Source organism: Myotis yumanensis, unplaced genomic scaffold, assembly GCF_028538775.1.
Source record: "Myotis yumanensis isolate MYYU_CA2020_CCGP unplaced genomic scaffold, mMyoYum1.0.hap1 SCAF_8, whole genome shotgun sequence".
NCBI classification, from domain to species: domain Eukaryota; kingdom Metazoa; phylum Chordata; class Mammalia; order Chiroptera; family Vespertilionidae; genus Myotis; species Myotis yumanensis.
The window spans coordinates 77,756,462-77,763,761 of NW_027223759.1; the positions used below are offsets into that span (position 1 = coordinate 77,756,462).

General features: G+C 36.5%; 1 pseudogene; it reads right to left on the reverse strand.

Annotated features, from left to right (window-relative positions):
* Window positions 1–2,119: 2,119 nt before the first annotated feature.
* LOC139015728 (pro-glucagon-like) lies at window positions 2,120–7,045 on the reverse strand (annotated as a pseudogene).
* Window positions 7,046–7,300: the final 255 nt, after the last annotated feature.

Below are 7,300 nucleotides of genomic sequence, written 5' to 3' on the forward strand. Positions count from 1 at the left end.
TGCAACTAGAAGATGAGTAAATTCTGCCATCTAATGCAGAGCATAGTGATTAAAATCCACAATACTGTATTATTTACTTAAAATTTACTAGAAGACTACATCTTAAATGTTCTCATGACTTGAAGAAATAATCATTATGTGACCTGATAGAAGGTTTGCTAAAACTAAGGTGGTGATCATATTGCAATAAATAAATGTATAAAACTTGCTCATTGTACAACTTAAACAATGTTATATGTTGATTATCTCTAATAATAAAAGCCTAACATGCTAATTAGACCAGATGTCCTTCTGGACGACCTTCCAGATGAAGCCACAGCTGCAGTGGGGGCTGAGTTCCTTGTATTAATTTTGTGCATTGGGCCTCTAGTATTTCAATAAAAAAGAGAGGAATGGAGTTGGCAATGCTGTATGTAAAAACCAAAAGTGTCTGGCATGGCAATCGACATCAGACTGGCCCAACATTCTGGACAATGCAGAATGGGGAGATAGGGGACAGGGCATGATGGTTACTTAAATGTCAGCAGGTGCCAGGCAAGTGAGATGCCTAAGTAAAGCGGGTCAGGGGAAAGTGCCTACTGTGTACATTACATGGGTGTGGGTATATGAGGGCATATAAGTGTGCAGTTTGTGTGTGTGTGAGTGTGTGTGTGTGTGTGAGTGTGTGTGTGTGTGTGTGTGTGTGTGTAGCTGTGCCTGTGTGTGTCTGTGTGTGTTTAGGGGGCACAATAATGAGCTGTGACTCTTCAAAAGGAGGCAGCTGGTATTCTTCTCCAGAACAGATTTGTTTTGTGGGTCTAATGTTGCCCGATGTCCTAATATTTCCAGAGAAGCCAGAAAACAATACATTTATATAAAATATCATGAGTGTCCAACGTTGGCTCAAAATGTTAACCACACGAAGCAATGCCTGGGTGCCAGAGTTGGGTTGTGGACTTCAGGCTCAGGAAGAAGAGATGTTTGGAAGGAGTGGGGGCATGAAGAAGCGAAAACAGACAACAGTAAGGATGCTTGAAGGTTTTATTTAAGTATGTCTTTGATATATTGAAAGAGGAGCATTTTTATGACAAAAATTTCAAGAAGAAAGTTTTCTTTCCAGTTCCACCACTGTGGCCACCAGCCCAATCCTTATTTTACTGCGGAGACGCTGTGATTGGAATAATTTACATGTGCAAATTATATCATAGAAAAAAAATTTCATTGCTAACTATAAGCAGGTTAGGGTACTTCATCCAAAACAAGAAGAAAATAAAAATTTTCACTTTTATATTTTAAAGCTGATATTTTAGCAATAGTTTTATAATGGTTTATTCCATTTATACTCTTTTGGCAACACAACCTTAAAAGACAATCTATTCATTGGCATGCAAAGCAACATGGCTTCAGAATACACCTCTTAAATTTACAGAACTTAAAATTTCAAACATCCCATGTAGCTGGAAGGTGACGTTATGAAGATGATCTTGAGTAGTGACATACTTACTGCCTAAAGATAAAAGAAAAAGACAGTCATATAACAGAGCTATCATACTCAGATGATGCTGTTAAATTATCCAGGAAATATTTTAAAGATTTATTTTGGTAAAAGTTATTTATTGATCATTTTGTCTTAGGAATCCCATAGTCTTTTGAACTTTTCAAATATTTGCACTCAAAGATGACATCCTAAAGTTCCCCGGTTAAGGAATATAAAGTGTATAAATAGTTATAAAAAGCCATTATAACCCACCAAGATAAGTGGTTACTTTTGGTGTTTAGATTTTTATCACTATCCTTATTACATTAAATATATAATACCAAATTTATTTGTGCTAAAAATTCAAAATACGTAGCAATCTTGAATGTCACACTATCACATGAATGATGTATATTTCCATGTTTTATTCTTATCTGTGTTCCCAGTGCCCTGTCCCTTAATTGACACTCAGGAAATATTTTCGGAGTAAGTGGGTGAATGAGTAAATGTGTAATTATCTAAGACAAATATAATGATGTATTCTTAAATGAGTCATACTTTTGCTTATCTACCAAGAGAGCAAAGCCTCCCCTCCCCACACAAGGAACAACCTGTAGCTGTTTATGAAAGTTTTGATGGTTTTCAGAATGCACTAAAATGCAATCACCTGTTGGTAATTTTGTTCTGCAGCAGCTACTTTAAATGTTCCTGGGTGGGAAGATTATTGTGAACTGTGTTCATTTCATCAGAGAAAGAGCCATCGGCATGTCTGCGGCGGACCTTTTCAGGCAAATCATCTAGGGCGCTGAGGACAAGGGGGATAAAAATCGGTATTTGGTTAAATGCTTTAAATACATGCTTTCTGATTGCGTATCACTGGTAACGTGTGCGGGTCACTGAGAAAACAGGATGTCATATTTACAGAGGGCCGACTGTGGGAACCTGCATGAACTGGTGCGTGTCAGAATGGACAACCTGGAGGTAGTGAAGAGCAGAGCAGGACGGGAAACCCAGCCTGTAAAACTTCATGCCTTCCGCAGTGGTCCAGCTGCTCCAGAGATTTTAGTATATTGGCAACACAGAAGTTATTATTGAGACTATTAGTCTATTTAAAATTCAGAAAAATGTAAAACTAGTGGTTATTAGAACAGCCTTGCAAAGTGCAGTATTAAGGGATTAAACTTTATATTAGATTTTCTGTTTTTATTAGCAGCATATTTGGTGCCCCTTTAAAATATCATAAAATATCCTCAAGTATAAGCAACTATTTTACCACTGACTTTGTAAATTGGGTCATCAATGTTTAAAAAAGCAGTGACAATATCAGGTTATTAGCTAAATAGTAATACAATCCTTTTTGTCTTAAGATTTCTCCAAGTCTCAGTAAGCGTGCTTTAAATTTCACAAAAAATTGAGTTGAACATGAATTTCCTGCTTCTCATAATTCAAATGTCAATCAAAATGGTCAAGAGAAAGTGAGACTGTTCAGGGGTCTGTTTGGTTGTGGTAAGATCCAAGAAGGTACTTAATGGGCTTAGTCTCATTTTCAGCTGTGAAACTTTAATGGCTATTTATAGGACAGTCCCATCAAAAATGGGGATGTTGTGAAATACATGGATGTTCATTAAAAATCTTAAGTTTAATACCTTTCAGTCTTTATCAGATTATTAGCTAAACAGTAACACAAATATTTGTTGATCCCGTATGTAAATACTTAAATTCAAACTTTAAGTTTTCAGCATTATTTCTTTTTTCCTCATCCCTAGTTTTTCTAGTTTAAGCTTATCATCCTGATGTAGTTCTCAATAGCACCCTCTTCTCAAACATGTCTTGTATTGACAAATGAATAGCCTCATTATAACACAACTCTAATGTGGGATAAAAATACCACCTGTCTGACTCTATCATTAATACTTGCTACTACAGATAAAACATATTAAATTCTTGTAGATTGTCTCCCACCAATAGGACTTATTTCCTTACTTTGTGAGACTATGCTAATTGCTTCTATAACTCAAATCAATAAATAGATAACTGTAGTGTAAGTTTTCAACATCATGCAAAAATAAAAAATAAAGTTAAATAAGAGTGTACAGACTTAACTCTTGCCTTCCTTGTCCTTTCACTAGCCAAGCAATGAATTCCTTGGCAGCTTGGCCTCCAAATAAGAACTTAAATCACTGGTAAATGTCCCTTCAGCGTGTCTCTCAAATTCATCATGATGTTTGGCAATGCCATTCCTGATAGAAATGTGAATGGTATATTGAAGATCTGACTCTTTAGCAATATGGTTCTCACCTGGAAGTAGTGGCAGCTTGGGGTTGAAGAGACTGAGGGAGATTTAGGAGATGAGGGTAGTTAGGAGACTCGTTCTGAAACTACATGAAGTATCTGAACGGACGGTTGATGGGTGAGAGATAATAGCAGTTAAGGGGAGCATTGGCCCACTGAGCACATCCATTTCCACCTCTTCTGCTTGTCCGTGCCATTGATTATTACTATTGCATTTACTTCTGCCTCAGTGTATGTGGACTCTCCAATGTTCTATGCAACTTGCAGACAAAGCAGCTGTTTGTTAATACTTACGGGATCAGACATAGTTAAGTGAGTCAAGGGAAAGCTAAGGACCATCTCAAAATGTCAACAAAAGAACCACGTGATAATGGATGAAAGGAAACAGGTGATGGGACAGCAGTGAGAAAAACTAAGATGATGATTCCATATCATCGTCAAATGTGATCTATGTAGGTGGTTGATCAGCTGCCCTCCTGCATCTATTACCCTGGAAGGTTTCATCTTAAACACACAACAGAAACCGCCTGAAAGTGAGGATTATTTTACATTAGATTACCAAATTGTAGCATTCCCTTTCCAGAAATGAGGATAATTGTTTCTTTCAAATTTCTCTTATTTCACCAATGGCCATGTCTGTAGGCACTAACAGGGACTTCTCCCAGTGTCTGCTCTGACTATGACCACATCTTTCCTGTCATGCCCTCCACTTGAAGAACTTTTGGTGTACCACTCTGTCTCTCCAATTCTTCCAGCTTACCCATATTCAGTCTCTCTCTCTCTCTCTCTCTCTCTCTCTCTCTCTCTCTCTCTCTCGGCAAATCTATGTCCTTATCCTGATATTTAGATTCCTTCAGCTACTTTGGATGCACAACTCCCTTCCCCTGTAGGCCACTCTCCAAAGAAATTGTGAAATTCCACCATCTCTGTGAAACCCTTGCGAAAGATTTCCCTCAGTAGCCTACATGCACCGTAAAACCCAATACTGTCAACAAAAATCCAACATTAAAATGTATGCCTTACGAAGGGCTTGTGCTTTTATTTGCCTTTTTTTCTCTTTATGCGGTGCAGCTAGGCTATAATTTTAAATGTGTATCTTGGATTTTATTCTACAAGAAAATGACTGCATCTGTTTCCATTCCTTACCATGATTAACTTGGCTTGGGGTTACTTTAAATGTGATTACAGTCATGAGTTTGAACCCTACAAGGGAATGTTGAATTTGTTCTTATCTTTTGGTCAAAAAATAGATTCCTCACAGTTCATGTCTAAAAAGTCAGCTTTCAATTTTAATAGAAAATGGGTAAGAGAGTAAATATTGCTAAGACCACAGTCAGGAAAATGATTTAAAATCTACGTTTCATTACAGGGTAGGTAAGGCATTTTCAGGGTGAGAAGTGGGACTTTCAGAGGCATAATATGCAGGATAGCATCACCAACCTTGAAATCATCAAAGCTGGAAGAGCTGATACGCCCTATTTGATGAGCATAATAACATAAAGAAAGTCAGGAGATATTTTAGACATATTGAAGTAATACACTTGTGTGCAAATTTGGGACTAGGTTTAGACTCTCACTTGTTCTCGTCCAGCAGCCAATCCACGAAATCCCGGACACAGTCGTTTTGCAGAAACTCCTCATACTCCATTTGCAATGTTTCTTCGTCTGTAAAGCGCTTCTCTTTAAGTATCTGATGCAGATCATTGAGCAAGTCTGCGTGGGGAGCTGGGAACGAGCTGTGAATAACAGTGATTGGTGCAACTAAGTCTCTTCCTGAGTGGACTCACTCAAGAAGCACCTTGAAAACACAAGACCACATGAAATTGAAAGGCAGGTGCCTTGAGCATTTCAGTTGATATGAGGGACACCTTGTTTGACACGGGAATCTCAGAGTTTTGTTAGAGTTGAATGCACTCTGATTCTAAATCCTGGGAGCAGATTTTTAACTGGCTTCCTCTTTACTGAAATAAGATTAAATAAATAGCTTTTTAAAAGTAATTAGTGTACTTATGACTCTGCTAGTAATGATAGAAGAGAACAATGACTTGACTATTTTAAAAGAGTGAAGAATCCCAAATCATTTGTGCAGCTGATCTGAGTTCTGAATTTTGTTTGCATGTGTCAATATAAAAATGTAGCTGCATTACCTGGTTACATGATAGCTGATGATGAAAGAGAAAGACAATTAAAAATTTAAATAATGCCAGGAAAAATCCCAATTGCTAATTTCAAACTGTAAGTGGATAATCCACATGCCGGTAATCAACAGTTGTTTGCCATGGCAAATATGGAGAAATATTCAATAGTATTAATACTCAGAAATAAAATTGAGATACTATTCTCACCTGTCAAAATAGCAAAGACTTAATATGGGGGAAGGTATTATGAAAGGAGTATTTCTGTAAGGCTGAGCAGAGTGTGCATGTGTATGACATTTCTGGAAAGCAAGCAGGAAAGATATTGTAAAAGACTTAAACTTATTCAAACCCTTTGACACAGTAATTTTAGTACCAAAAATCTAGCCTCAGGAAAGAGTAAAAAAATGTAGGGAGAAAAGTTATTTGCAGCATTCTTTGTAGGAAAATGTAAGAACTCAAGTGTTCAATAGAAGAGGAATAGCTAAAGAAATATTGTACACTGATGAGATGAAATAGTATGCAGCTATTAAATATCGTACATTTAATAGATATTTGTAATGCTATACAAAAGATCTAACAATACAATGCTAAGATAAAAGGCATAATATGAAGCTGTATAACCATCTGAGATATATTCTATATACAGTAAATACCTAACTTTTTGTGCATATTTTGTATCAAGAGCATGTATGACTTTTACAATTAGTAAGAAACAATGTTTTTCTTAATAAAGGATTAAAAAAAGAAAAAGTTGGTGTGAATAATTAAAATAATCTACTATGCAGTGTGTGAGTAGTGAATGGATAGATAGGATCAGCTGTAGATTTCAACAAGCTATAATTTCCCATGTAACACATTTTCCAACATAGCCTACTCCTTTGGTTTCGAAACAACATACTGATCTATACTCCAGAAACAACTTTATCACAATGATATTTTAAACTTTTTAAAATTGTACAGAGTAGTTACCCTCAGTTACTGAGACCGCTTCACAAATTATAGTTTTCACAGACTGTATTATAACCATCGTGCTATGTGAGTTCAAGTCTAAAGAGTGAATACCTGGACTTCTTCTCTGTGTCCTGAAAGGAACGCTGCCAGCTGCCTTGGACCAGCATCACAAATAATCCAGCCACAAAGTAAATGCTTTTCATGTTTGCTGCCTGTTGGTGGACAGAGACTGGGAGAGGTTGGGGGAGGGAGAAAGGCAACCATATTTAAACACATCAGGCTCAATTCATTTAATTATGATAAAGTAAATATTATAAAAAAAGAAAATCTATTTTATTTTGAGTATATTTTAAAAAGTAGATTATATTTCCCCCCAGATTTATTTTGGTGGCAAAAAAAGGTTTTAAAAAATGTGTACCACCTTTAAGGTTTTTCATTAATGTAGAACACTTCTGTTAATAAT